A 15,731-nucleotide genomic window follows, 5' to 3' on the forward strand; every position below is an offset into this window, starting at 1 on the left:
CCAATGGATTTTATCACAGGTTTACCCAAGTCTGAGGGAAAGAGTGTCATCATGGTGGTAGTTGATAGACTTACCAAGTATGCACACTTTTATGCATTATCACATCCATTGAAAGCCAGTACAGTTTCTACTGCATTTATGGAAACAATTCAAAAGCTACATGGAAACCCCAAGATTATTGTAAGTGACAGAGATCCCATTTTCACTAGAAATTTTTTGACAGAATTATTTTCTTGTCTTGGTACTCAGTTAGCTCATAGCTCATCTTATCATCCTCAATCTGATGGGCAAACTGAGATAGTAAACAAATGTTTGGAAGGATATCTTCGTTGCTTTGTATCTAATAAACAGACACAATGGGTCAAATGGTTGCCTCTGGCTGAATGGTGGTATAACACTTCCTTCTATACAGCAACAAAAATGACCCCATTTATGGCACTTTATGGATATCAGCCACCATCCATCACATCATATTTAAGAGAAAATTCTAAGGTTCAAGCAATGGAACATCACATTGAACATCAACAACAGGTCTCCAACTCTTAAAGGATAACCTCATGTTGGCACAAAACAGAATGAAACAACAGGCAAATCAACATCGCAGCGAAAGAAGTTTTGATGTAGGCAATTGGGTATTCCTATGGCTACAACCATATAAACAAATGTCCCTCAAGCAAGCTAAGAAGGATAAAAAATTAACACCAAAGTATTATGGTCCGTACAAGGTGTTGCAAAAGATTGGTACTATGGAATACAAAGTGGAGCTTCCTGCAGCGTCTCGAGTGCACCCAGTTTTCCATGTTTCATGTTTAAAGAAGGTTATAGGCGACAAACTCCCAGTTCAAACAATATTGCCAGAACTTGACGAGGAAGGAAAAATTATATTGGAACCAGAAGCAGTCACAGAAACAAGAACTCGACAGCTACGAAATCGATCAATTTCGGAGTATCTCATCAAATGGAAGAACTTATCCGCTGAAGATTCCACATGGGAGGATGAGAATTTTATACAGAAGCATCCAGAACTACTCAAGCATTGAGGACAAAACTTTTTTTGAAGGAGAGGGGCATGATAGGCCCCTATAATACTAGTGATTACCCCATTACTATTGTAGTTGTATCCCTTATTTATATTGTCGTGCCCCTATTGCCCCCATATTTTTATTACTGTGCCCCATAGAATCCCTCTATTGTTATTTTTGTGGCTTTATATTATTATTGTTAGGTCGGTTGGGTTATATTGTGACTCCTTAAACTCCTATATATAGAAAGGAGGTTTTGTCATTTGAATCATCCAAGAATTGTTCATTTATGTAATGTAAAGGAAGTTGCCCCCTCGAAGAGGCTAAATTCTATGGCGTGGATTTATCTTTTCTATCTTTTCTTGAGCTGGTTTCATAACAGTAGAGCTTCAGCATCAGAGTATGTTCCTAGCCCAACGGAGTGGTCAGTTGGGAGTGTTTTTGTTCCAAGTGTTGTTGGAGCAAGTGGACCGGGCAAATGTGTTGCATGCAGAACATTCCAGAGTTGTAGGATAGGGGTTGCAGATAATCCATATCTTGTTGAGAGGGAGTGTTGAAAATGCAACAAGATGATGGAGCTTAGTGAAAAGAAGTCGCCTTCACTAAGTGGGCCCGCAGGCTATTTTTGGCGCAAAGTCTATTTTTAGACATATGGATCATGGTATATGAGTTGCAGGATGCTATTTGTGGATGATTGGTCATGTTGGTAAAAAATAGATGGACTTCTATTTTTAGACATATGGGTGGAGTCTATTTTTAGACTGACAGGCTAAAAATAGAACAGTCGAATATTAATAGCTCTTAATAATATTTGGACTATAAACATTATCTTATCCTCTTGGAGCACTTCAGTTTGAGCTACAGATGTGGCACATGCAGCTGTCAGAAGGAAATACGCTTTTCTTGTGGGTCAGTTGAGCTATTGCATGGTGGACTTCAGTTAGAACTCATGTGCTTGAGTTTAGTGGAGTTGACTGAGGAGTTGATGGAGTTGTGTTCAGTTTGACTTGGTTAAACTAATTGTACTTAGTCTAACTGCAGAATACACTAGTGATGAGTGATGTGAATTAATGTTAATTAATTCACTAATTATTAACTCATAAAGCAACTAAAGAATACATTAGTTAACTCAGTGCATGGACAGTTCAGTGGAGATAGGTGTTAGAGGTTGAGATTGCTAGCAGTTGTGACTATAGTTGTGCATGAGATCTTGCACAATCAATGGGATTGAGTAATGCCAATGAGGATTGCGTGGTTCAGCCAAGGAAATACAAGTTTTCTTCAGCCATTCATCATTATTCTCTTGCAGGATTGCGCAGTGGAGGCAGGCAGACAGCAGAAGAGATTTGAACCTGTGATTGATTCAGATCTGAGCTAGTTTTGTGTGTAACAAGTGGAGATAGTACTGAGTACTTGTGAGGAGTATTGTACTATGTATTGTTACATGTTCTAAATCAATATAATATACAGATAGTGTGGGGTTTTCAGCTGTATGCTTTCCCCGAGTTACATACTGTGCTAATGTGCGCATGCAATTGATGTTTCATTGTTTTTAATTCTGCTAAATTAATGATCAACGTAGAGGAGGTTATGTATTATGCATGTATTCTGCAATAGTGTATAATCGGGATAATCTCTGTGAATAAGTGTCATATTATTCAAAATTTATACATGGTATCATAGCAAAGTTGATCATCATATCTATTATTCAGAAAGTGATTACATTTTATTTCTTCAGGCAGAGTCTGTAATCAGGCCAGGTAGCCTCTGGATTCATCCTTCTTTTGGAAGGTGAGATATCCGGTAAAAGCCCATACAATCAATCTCTGTACGAGAAATACTTTTTTCTCACGAATTTTAGATCAGAGGCGGTTGATTTTTGAGCTGGTGGAATTCGAATTTGCAGCAGTGTTTTCTTGGTGTCAAAGTTGAAATGTCATTCAACAGATTGCGATTGGAGTATGCTCTTGAGGGCAGCTTGAATTATATTGCATGGAAGGACAGGATGGAGGTGGTATTAGATGACAATGGGCTGAAGGAGTTCATAGAGGCTGAGGTCCCAAAGCCTACTGATACTACGCAAGTTGAGGCTTGGCAAAAGAAGACAGCAAAGTGTCGAAGGATTCTGTTGGAGGGCATGAAGGATCACATTGTGTCCAGCCTGCATGGAAATACTTCTCCATACTTGATGTGGAAAGCGTTGACAGATCTATTCCAAAGCAAGAGTGACCAGAGGAAGTTGGCACTCAAGGATAAACTCAAAAACATTAAGTGTGAGAATGGAGAAAGTATTCCCAAGTATCTCACGAGGTTCACCCAATGCCAGGATGAGCTGGGAAGTGTGGGGGTGACTGTCGATGATGAGGACTTGGTGAGCTTGGCTCTCCTTGGTCTTCCGAAGAGTTGGCATTCCTATCAGGACTCTGTCAATGGTCAGGAGAAATTGCCAGGATGGGAGAGACTTTGGTCGGATCTTGTGCAAGAGGAGATCAGGCGGAATACCAGGGACGGATCTTCATCAAAGGCATCTGATGAAGAAAATTGTGCTTTGGCTACCAAAGCAAAGAAGGGGAAGGAGAAGGTTTCTCTTTCCGAATCCAGTTCTTCCAATGATGGGAAGAAGGTTGACAAATCGAAAGTGCGATGCTTTTGTTGTCATGAGGTGGGCCATTATGCTGCAAATTGTCCACGAAGGAAATCCAAGAAGGGATCCGAGGAAGGATCTGAAGGTGAGGCACTTGCTTCACAGTTCGAGTTGGATTTCACACTCTTCGCATGCATGGTTTCATCCATGGTGGGAAGCGGTTGGTTTCTTGACAGTGGAGCATCTTTCCACATGACCGGTGACAAGAGTTTGTTCAGTACTTTGGAGGAGAAAGATCTCCAGATACTCATAGCGATGGGTAATGATGAGAAGTATAGTTTCTCAGGTGTAGGCACGATTATTTTTCAAAGGGAGCATGGAGCTCACCTTACCTTGACCGATGTAAGGTATATACCAGGACTGAAGAGAAACTTGGTGTCGATCGCGATGCTGGAAGACAGAGGCTATGATGTAGTCTTCAGTAACGGAAAGGTTTTCCTTAGACACATCATCACTAGACAAGTGAAGCAAATTGGTTCACAGGTCAAGAACATGTATGCTCTTAAGGTTCAAGATGCATGCAAAGCCTTGAGTAGTGAGGCAACTGATGGAGACTTGGTGGTTGAGAGGGAGTGTATATTACCTCTCAACATGCAGAGCCAGAAGAAGTCTCAGACGATTGTGGAGGAGCCATAATTGGTGCAGCAGCTTCACGAGGTTGTGGAGCAGCGACAACAAGGGTAGCTGAGAGGAGATCGAGTAGAGACATATACTCATGCAGAGACCTCCAGTAGGGGGAAACTTCGAGCCAGGTGGGCTGAGGGATCACATGCAGCCATACCTCCAGGTAGGAGGTGGGGCAATATAGAGTGATTGTCCCAAGGAGGAGGGGTAGGATCCTTGAGGTACCCAACCTCTTGGATGAGACCTTGCTACAGGAGCCCCGATGTGGAGTAGCAGGAACTGATTGATTGGGTAGAGACAGATGCGGATGGAGCGGCAGAGAGAGCGACAGTGTAGGGAATCCCAGGACATCGCATAGCTAGTAGGCTGCAGCAATGCGAGAGGCACAAGTGTTTTGCACAGTGCTAGGTGGCACAGAGAAGTGTGCAATGGTGCGAGATGCATGGAGATGTTGCAGTAGCGTAGATGTCAGAGAGGGAGCACTTGTCAGCAGCAGGTAGAGCTTCAGCATCAGAGTATGTTCCTAGCCCAACAGAGTGGTCAGTTGGGAGTGTTTTTGTTCCAAGTGTTGTTGGAGCAAGTGGACCGGGCAAATGTGTTGCATGCAGAACATTCCAGAGTTGTAGGATAGGGGTTGCAGATAATCCATATCTTGTTGAGAGGGAGTGTTGAAAATGCAACAAGATGATGGAGCTTAGTGAAAAGAAGTCGCCTTCACTAAGTGGGCCCGCAGGCTATTTTTGGCGCAAAGTCTATTTCTAGACTATGTCTATTTTTAGACATATGGATCATGGTCTATGAGTTGCAGGGTGCTATTTGTGGATGATTGGCCATGTTGGTAAAAATATATGGACTTCTATTTTTAGACATATGGGTGGAGTCTATTTTTAGACTGCCAGGCTAAAAATAGAACAATCGAATATTATTAGCTCTTAATAATATTTGGACTATAAACATTATCTTATCCTCTTGGAGCACTTCAGTTTGAGCTACAGATGTGGCACATGCAGCTTTCAGAAGGAAATACGCTTTTCTTGTGGGTCAGTTGAGCTATTGCATGGTGGACTTCAGTTAGAACTCATGTGCTTGAGTTTAGTGTAGTTGATTGAGGAGTTGATGGAGTTGTGTTCAGATTGACTTGGTTAAACTAGTTGTATGTAGTCTAACTGTAGAATACACTTGTGATGAGTGATGTGAATTAATTTTTAATTAATTCACTAATTATTAACTCATAAAGAAACTAAAGAATACATCAGTTAACTCAGTGCATGGACAGTTCAGTGGAGACAGGTGTTAGAGGTTGAGATTGCTATCAGTTGTGACTATAGTTGTGCATGAGATCTTGCACAATCAATGGGATTGAGTAATGCCAATGAGGATTGCGTGGTTCAGCCAAGGAAATACAAGTTTGCTTCAGCCATTCATCATTATTCTCTTGCAGGATTGCGCAGTGGAGGCAGGCAGACAGCAGAAGAGATTTGAACCTGTGATTGATTCAGATCTGAGCTAGTTTTGTGTGTAACAGGTGGAGATAGTACTGAGTACTTGTGAGGAGTATTGTACTATGTATTGTTACATGTTCTCAATCAATATAATATACAGATAGTGTGGGGTTTTCAGCTGTATGCTTTCCCCGGGTTACATACTGTGTTAATGTGTGCATGCGATTGATGTTTCATTGTTTTTAATGCTGCTAAATTGATGATCAACGTAGAGGAGGTTATGTATTATGCATGTATTCTGCAATAGCGTATAATCGGGATAATCTCTGTGAATAAGTGTCATATTATTCAAAATTTCTACATCACAAACTTGTCCAAGTAAAGACAAAACACATTGTTCATCAAACACATGAAAGTGATTGGAGCATTGGTAAGACCAAAAGGAACCACCACAAACTCATGATACATATACGTTGTACGGAATGCAGTCTTGTAGATGTCTTCTTCTTTGATGCGCACTTGATGATATCGTGCTCTCAAACCAATTTTCTAAAATGATGTTTCTCCCTTCAGCGGATTAAACAGTTCATCAATTCATGGTAATGGATACTTGTTCTTGATAGTCATCTTATTCAATTGTCTCTAATCAATGCACAATTTGAGAGTAGCATCCTTATTCTTTACAAAAAATATTGGTATACCCCAAAGCGATAAACTTGGATTTATGTATCCTTTATCAAGCATATCCTTAAGGTGCAACTTCAATTCCACCAACTTTGGAGTAATCATCTTGTACAGTGCCTCAGATGTTGGTTCTACTCCCGACATCAACTCAATAGAAAATTCCATGTCTATGAGGAGCAAAGTCTAGAATCTTTATAGGAAACACATCCTGAAATTGCTGTAAAACATGATACCTCTTCAAGACTTCATCATCCTCATCTTCCTTCCCTTTGTCACTTATGCACTGCAAATAATACACATCCCTTCCTGCAATTGTGCTTTGCCTACATAACTGTAATTGTTCTCACTTATATAGGCTTCTTATTTCCCTGCAATATTCTCCTTTCCCCATCATCATCCACACACTCAATAGCATTTTCATTGCAGTCTACCTTGGTCGTGTGAATGAACAACCAATCCATGCACAAAAACATAATGTATGATCCCAAAGGAAGCACATTTACATGTGATGATGTAGGCATACCATTCAACTCAAATGCACAATATCTTACCGAATGATGAACTCTTCTCTTGTTCCCTATAGCCAACTGCACCAACCAAGATTCTGCATGCACTTCTTTATTCAAGCAACACTTATTCACCAAGTCAAGACTAATATAACTGTAATTATATCCAGGATCAATCAAAATGGAAACAACTTAATCATTGAGCTTACCTTCCATCTCAATAATGGATGCATGATGATCTGAAGGCATGTTATCCACTGCTGCATAAATCCTAGGAATACTCTGACCATCATCTCCAACTGTTTTTGCCTCCTGAGCACTATAAAACTAAGGCATGCCACCCTGGTGTGATGAGCACTCACTCTTGTGATTCTCTCCACCACAATTCCAATACCTCAAAGGATTTCTTCCACTGCCCTTATGCTGCTCCTCGGGCTGAGATCCATGTCCTTTCTCAATTGCATTGAACTTCTTATAAGGTTTTATGTTCTCCTTGTCACTCACATCCTAAGTTATTCCTCGCTTTTGAGGCCACTTCCCTTTAGTATTCTCATTACCTTTCTAGTCACGCTTAGGCTCAGACTTGTGCTTAGACTGCTCATAACAATGCTTCAGCTTGTTGATGACTTCCTCCAAGGACCAAGGCTCATCATACTCAATCCAATCTTTAAATGCTAAAGGCAATCCACTAATGAACCTCTGGACCTTTGTCTCCTCAACCTTGAGGTAGGGAACACACTTCAATAGCTCCAAAACTTTGTCATGTACTCTTCATCTGCCATGGAACCCATATTAAGCTCATAGAATTCCTTGGAATTTCAGTTAATATCTCTCAGACAAGTACTTCTTCCTGAAGAGTCTTTTCAACTCATTCCAACTCAACTCCTCTTCCCTCATGCCACTGACATGCTTCATATCTTCCCACTAGATATTTGTTTTTCCCTTGATACTGAAGATAACTATCTTGGCTTTCATATTCTCTGAACAATCATACAATATGAAGAACTTCTTCATCCCAAGTAGCCATGCTTCTGCATCTTCTTATTTGTTCACTTCCCCATCAGAAGTAGGAGGCTTGACTTTCTTGAATTCTTCTAGCAAGTACCCCTATTCACTCCTCCTATAAAGATGTTGGTGGTAATGACGATGATATTTATCAGAATCATAGCTGGAATAAAATCCATGAGTGCTAGCCTACCTGTCAGGTGTATCCAAATATCTGCCACCTCTAATTTTGTCATCCCCGTCCAACCTATGTCCTCTATGAGACCTGTTTCCATATGCCCCATTTGTATTTTATTCATGTCCCTGAATGATCCCCAGTTGTCCCTGCTTCTCCAAATTTGAAAGCCTCTGAAGGATGACTACATTAAATTCTGATTGTTTTTCTTGAGCTCTGGCGAGTCTTTCATGTGCCTCAATCGACATGTTATTATATACCTTGCAACTACTACTTTTTGCCTTCAAACTTCTCAGTATATCTGCTAAATCAGGAGACTTCTCTTCTCCTTGCTACCCAACTGACCTTTCCCATTCCATAGAATATACATCATGCCTATAAGGGGAGTCATGTGAACTGTAGACCACCATTCTGCTTTTCATCTTTGATCTTCTATATCTTGCAAACATGTCATGTTAGATAAACCAAATAGGGACATATTCAAAATCAAGCCTCAATGTATTTCAAGGGAGGCTATCTCGTATGCACAATCAATCAAAATTAACACGATATAGATACATATTGACATCAACATATCAACATCATGCATGATAACACAAAACTACAATAATGACCACACGCATAATAACCATAACCATCACAATTCATGCATAGTAGATAGATATACAATTAACACGCATGCATAGCATGCATTTAGCCCATCCAATCCAAGTGTTTGAACTTGGAAGCTCTGATGCTAATTTGTAACTACCCCTCCCACATTTACCTACTTTTACAAGCTCTCCAAGATAAACATGAGATGAGTGTCACTATGATATGACCCAACCTCCAATTTCTAGTTATGGAAGTGGGTCCGACAAACTGAAAACTTTCTAATACCTCTCAGGAGCACTAAATCACCCAGAAGTCGATCCACAACCTTTGGTGATCAGATCTTGAGTTGGAACTACTTTTTCACAAGTATAACACCCCAAATGCACCCTTAACACGTTGTGCATGTGGTTATGATGCTCCAACCACACCCATAAGCCTACCTGCATGCAGTTATAATCAAACTTCCCCAATTTTATGCATGCAATGGTGAGATCTATGCCACTTTTCCAGGCTAGCCTCCAGACCACTTCCCAGAACTACCTAGAACTTTCTAGAAACATAAATAAGATGCTAACAATGCTAATCATTCAAAATCTAGCAAGTTTTTGACCGAGACATACCTAATACATGATACTCATTTCATCAAACACATGGTAAACATAGAAGCCATAGGTCATGAATGCATATCTAATATTAAACCTCTAAACTTCATCTAGGAATCACCAAGAAGGATTTATGCCATCTCAAGCTAGTTGCAACAACACTTGTTAGGCTATGCATTCATCAACCATTCAATAACTTATTAAATCATGAGAGAGATCCATAATAATAGCACATCATAAAACCATGCATATAATCATAATAGAAACCATGACAAATCAAACATAAGATCACATAATAACTAGTTCATGTGCTCATAAATCACAATAGGAAAATAGCTCATATTAACATATGGAATTGCCAACCAAGTTAGGGACTTCCATGTACCACCTGACCAAAGATTGTCTAAACCAAAATCTCTCTTTCATCCAATCACCCTCGTGCCATATTCCAAGCATGAATGTGGGATAATATGGGTTAAACCAAAAAAGAACCAACGAGGGTTTCCATAGGCCAAACCACCTCAACCCTCAACCACGGTGATCTCACCTATATGGTCCAAAAATAACTAACATCAACCAGATTGGTCTCTTCCCAAGTTATCCAAGGCTCCAAGGATTCCATCTCAACCAACAGCCTCTAGGGACCCAAGTTGTTACAGGGATCCAAAGAACTACCATCTCAACCCACAACCTCTAGGGACCCAAGTTGTTCTAGGGCTCTAGAGATCATATCCCAACCCACAACCATATGGAACCTAAGAACCAATCAGAAAATCCAAATGGGGAACCCACTACATCATGGCTATCTAAGAAATGGCAAGGAAAGGTTAAAACCATTGTCAATCCAGGCAAATCTCCATGCCAATTACGACAAATAACCAATGAACCACATGCATATAGCATGCATCCAAAACCAACAAGGAGATCACAAGTGCAACTTGTAACCTGCAAAGTAATCCTATTATAGTTGTTGATCCAACTGTCTCCTTGCACTCCCTTGTTTTCCTTTCCCTACTTTCTTCAAATCCAAGTGAATGCTAGAATGCTCCAAGAACGCTCTAAGTGTATAAGAGTGTATGAGAGAATGATAGTGTGGAAGGAGAGAACAAAAAATGAACTTAAAAAAGTTGTGAACCGTTTCTATGATGCCTTTTTATCATTGATGTCTCTTTTTTTCTTCATTTTCCTTCATTTTTCCTCTAATTTCCCTTGCATGCAAATTTATGTCTCTTCATCTCCCTTTTCTCCTATTTTCCTTTATTTCTATAATTAAATGCCATTCATTGCCTCTTTGCCTTTGCCAATTTCCATTGCCTTTATTAAACCACAAGTGATTCCCACTATAATGTTTGCCCCCATTCAACTTGGAATATGTGTCCCATGACCATGGTATTATTTATTTAGATGGAAAATCAACTAGCGGTTGTTAGAGTTCCACAAAAGTCCGTAGCACAACATTGATGAATGCCACTCTAAAAAATCATTGTTGGTTAAGCTTAAAGAAAAAGAACAAACTTGGGCTTAGATTGCGGTTCATAACACAAAAAAGGAAAGAATAGCATTAATGCCAAATCCAATGCTACCATTGCAACCACAAAGATACAACCAAAAGAGTTATATGAGCCTGAGCAGGGGAAGTCCCTATTCCATTCATGTATGTGGGTGAAGGGTACCCCACTACATTTCATTGATGACAGTGGAAGCTAGAAGAATATGATATCAATTGAAGTTGTCAAGAGATATAGTGCCACACTCCAAACCATACACCGTTGGTTGGTTGAGCCATGGGTGAGACCTATGTTTAAGCCAACAATATCGCTTATCCTATGGCATCATGCCTTTCAAAGATAAGGTACTATATTATTTCCCCCACTTGAATTTTGAGATGTTATTTTAGGGCAACCTTATATGTGGAACGTCATGTTATTTATGAGTCTTGTATGTGTAGTTTCGTTGCTACTCTGGGGGGTCAGCTCTAGAGGGTATCATAGATAGTTCCCACTACCACAATTCCATTGATCTCAGTAAAACAATGTCAAAAGGTAATATCTTAGACTGCAAAATTTGTCCTCATAATTTTTTGGTCATAAGGTGAAAGGAAGATCATTGTGACCATCACAAGCTCGACATAGGGGATCTCTATTGAAAAAATTATGCAGATGATATTCTAGAAGCATATAGATATATCTTCACTTCACCCATGGGGGTTCCTCTGCACTTCCAAGTCAAACACTCAATTGACTTGATACTTGTTGCTCCTTTACCTAATGGACCAATATATAGACACTCTCTCTTGGAGAATGAGGAAATAAAACATCATATTTGTGAGCTCATCCAAAAGGGCCACATAAGATCGAGCTCCTCACCTTACGAGAGCCTAATTGTGTTGGTGCAGAAGAAGGATTGTACATGGGGACTCTATATTGATTATAGAGCCCTTAATAAAATCACTGTCGAGAATAGATTATCAATCCCTCATATTAACAATCTTCTTGATCAACTTAAGGGTGCTAATTTCTTTAGTGAGATTGTTTTGAAGTTAAGAGACCACCATGTTCCAATTGAGAAAATTGATGTGTGGAAGATAACCTTCCAATATGAAGAAGGCCTTTTCGAGTGGTTAGTCATTCCCTTTGGCTTGACTAATTCTCCAACCATGTTCATGAGGATGGATGATATCCTATGGTCATTCAAAAACTCTTTTGTGGTTGTGTATTTGGATGACATCTTCGTCTTTAGAAAAACTTTGGAAGAACATTTCCATCACATTCAACAGTTCCTAAGCACCTTGCGATAACACAAGTTATATGCTAATATGGAGAAATGCTCAATTTCCATGCAAGAAATACAATACTTGTGATACATTGTGGATGAACATAGGGTGTATGTGGCCCTAGCCAAGATCTAAAGCATCTAGGATTGGCCAGCCTTGATGACTCGAATAGAGTTCCATAACTTCTTGGGCCTTGTTAAATTATATTGAAGGTTCGTATTGATATTATCTCATATCTCTTGGCCCTTAATTCAAGTGATCAAGGGTGGAGATAAAGAAAAATTTCCCTAGTTTGATTCAAAATAGAATGTATTCAAGGATCTAAAACGCTACCTTTGTTTTGCACCAATCCTCATGTTACCAAACCGAGAACAACCATTTGAGATTGAGACGAATGCCTCTGACTATGCTATTGGTGTAGCCTGTTGGGATTTTAATATGGGTTATAGATTCAATCCCTTCCACATTTATTTGTCAAGTTGGGCTTCGTTAATTATTTCAAGGTTATCATGCAAATCCTATGCAGGCCACAAGTTCCTAACCCAATATTGAGAATTTACAAAATAAAATGCCCAACAAATGCTATGAACTGAGTAATAGCAAAGTAAATAAATTTAACGACAACCTAGAGTAACAATAATTAGGAATCACCACAAAATTATAAAGTGGTAAAGAAAGAACAACAATTATAAAACATCAACATCATAACCAAAAAGCATATCTATTCACACGATTAAATCCAACATCACCTTATCGAGATAGCGGGCCCAACTCTTCAATCAGGGATGTGGTGAAGAGTTATAAATCACACGTGATTACAAAAAATTGGAATTCACATTAATCAAAAGGAATTACAAATAAAGTTCTATTGTTACACGCCCATAGGAAAAGTTTGGCATTCCTCTCTGATGAGCCTTACTTATACATTTTATCATTACATGAGTAACATTTAACAAACTCAAAAATTGTGGTAATCACTCTTGCCCACAAATATACAATGATTGTTCAAATAGAAACAAAATGCAAAGATAGCAATCAAGGTCGATTTGTCAACTCTCTAATAGTTGAATAGTTTAACGGTTCAATCTTCAAATAGTGTTGCCAACCCATCAACAATATTGAGTTAGGTTATATTTCATTGAACAATGTCCAACGTGCATCTGCAGCAGACTTTTTGTCACCAAATCATCTAAGCATCATTCCCCTAGGACTATGCTTCATTAATTAACATTTCAAGAAGACATGCCAATACGATATACCTTTCATTGATTTTAGATATAAATCAACCTCATAAGAGCTATGAAATGGATAAAAGGAACAGGTAAAAGTGGGTAAAAATAGGTAATTTTATCAGCCAACATCTCCCCCCAACTGGATTGGTTGCATGTCCTCATGCAATCTACTTCTTGCACAAATCAGGGTTAGGCCCGTTGTGACTGGCATGAACCTAAGTAAGATCATATTGTTTTTCTATATCAGTCCCAGGTAAATGAAACCCATCTGTATGAATGATGTCCTTCCACCAGTCTTCATCCACAACATAAGCTGGCCCATACTGATCAAAAGGCAACTAGATAATAGGAAATCAGAACCTTAACCCCAAACAACGAACTCCATAATGTTGTATGCAAACAGTCTAGCGCGAAACTCTCCCCAATGCTCTGGCAAAGTTGGGTGCCCCAAAGGATTCTTGTACCTGTATTACTGACAATGAGAGCATCCAATGATTTTGACAAGCGTCCTTGGCTTCTTCTTGAAAAATGCAGATATGTCTTGTGCACAAGTCGACAGACCACTGTTGTGTCATAAGCATCCGGTCTTTTCATCCTTCGAGTTTGAGAAACCGATGATGTTTAGTAAAAATATCCCCATATTGGAAATGCTCCACTCTGATCATCAATGGGCGATTTACCTGATTTTCCTTGAATGTATCAAGTGCCTTTTTCCATTTGACTTGATTAATCAAAAAATATGTAAATCTCTCCACTAAATATCTCCTACAAATGGTATTGGATTGAATGACTAGTCAATTATTAGGATATAATCATGCATGTATAATTCACATAGAAAATGTTGGTTAATATGATTGTTAGCTCTCAGAATCCTCAACAACTGCATGGGATCTTCTATGTTGTGACTTAACTCCTGGTGAGTACTTTCCAAACAAAAAAACATATATTGTTCATGAAGAAAAAGGGCATAACAGTTAGCAGGGGACCTACATGCCATTATTTGTTGCGTTAAGGTGACAATCTCGTCTTTATCAGTTTTCAACAACTGAACTTGTCCCTGCAACTCCTTGATCTTCTTCTATAGAATTTCTTCTTGTTGTTGAGCCTTTTCGATATGAGTTGTATAATCAGCAACCGCCCTTTCCGCATTCTCCCAAATCTGTCTTATTTCTTTCCAATGGGCCTTCATGGAAATTGACCCACGTTGGAAACTAAAAGTAGTGGCCTTCCATTTTTGGATTTTTGTTGCCAAAATAAACTTCCGAGCTTCTTCAAGATGGAGGAGGTGCCTTGGTTTGTATAGATGTTGAGGTCACCTCCTTATCCTTTGTTTGTACTACCATCGAAACTGTCCCACCAATTCCAGGGGTTGCGGTTGCTCGGCCATTATTAATTTTTCACTTTCCTTTTTCCCGTTTCCTCGGGTTGGTAATTTCTATATTTCACTAAATGTTTTCTTTGAACAGTAGTTGGTACCAACATTGAATGGGTGTTTTCCTTTTTGAAAGTCATGTTTTACCACAATCTCTTCCATCTGTCTCGAGGCTCGTACTAGTCCTTATGGAGCAGTATCAGCAAACTCGTCAACATGTTCCTATTTTATCACGAATTTCTCCATTTGTTCAGATGTCGGTACTTGTGGAGCATCATCAACACATTCTTCTACAAACTTTGGCACTACTGAAATTCCTTTTATTTGTTGAGAAGCCGGTACTAGTTCTTGTGGAACAGTATTGACAACATTTTCTTCCTCTGATTGTTGTGAAGCCAATACTGGTTCTTGTGGAGCAGTAGCAACGACCACCTCTTCTTCCATTTTCTCTAAAGTTGATACTAGTTCTTGTGGAGTAGTATTAGCAACAACCTATTCTTCCATTTTCTCAGAAGTTGATATTATTTCTTATGGAGCAATATTAGCAACAACCTCTTCTTCCATTTTCTCTAACGTCGATATTGGTTCTTATGGAGCATATCAATGACAACCACTTCTTTCATTTGCTTTGAAGTTGACATTAGTTCTTGTGGAGCAATATCGATAACAACCTCTTCTCCCACTTGTTCTGAGGCCGACACCGGTTCTTGTGGAATAACATCGACAACAACCCCTTCTTCCACTTGTTATGACGTCAACACTAGTTCTTGTGGAGCAGTATCGACAACATCTTCTTCTTCCATTTGTTTTGACATCAACATTGGTTCTTGTGGAGTAGTATCAACAATATCTTCTTCTTCTACAATTACTCCTACAAACTTCCTTTTGGGAGGAAATATTTCTTCTACCACCGCGCGGGTAGGAGAATGAAATTTCCTCGATCCTCTTGGGAGGGAGGCCATAAGTGGAGAATGAGGGGTAGTAGCTTTAGTTTCGATTATGCTGGCGTCCTCTATCTCAGTCTCCTAAATTCCTCCCCCATTTCCCAAATCATCT

The sequence above is a fragment of the Pinus tabuliformis genome, chromosome Q (genome assembly GCF_031772625.1).
Source record: "Pinus tabuliformis cultivar Carrire ecotype Pingquan chromosome Q, CPIR1, whole genome shotgun sequence".
Taxonomy (NCBI): domain Eukaryota; kingdom Viridiplantae; phylum Streptophyta; class Pinopsida; order Pinales; family Pinaceae; genus Pinus; species Pinus tabuliformis.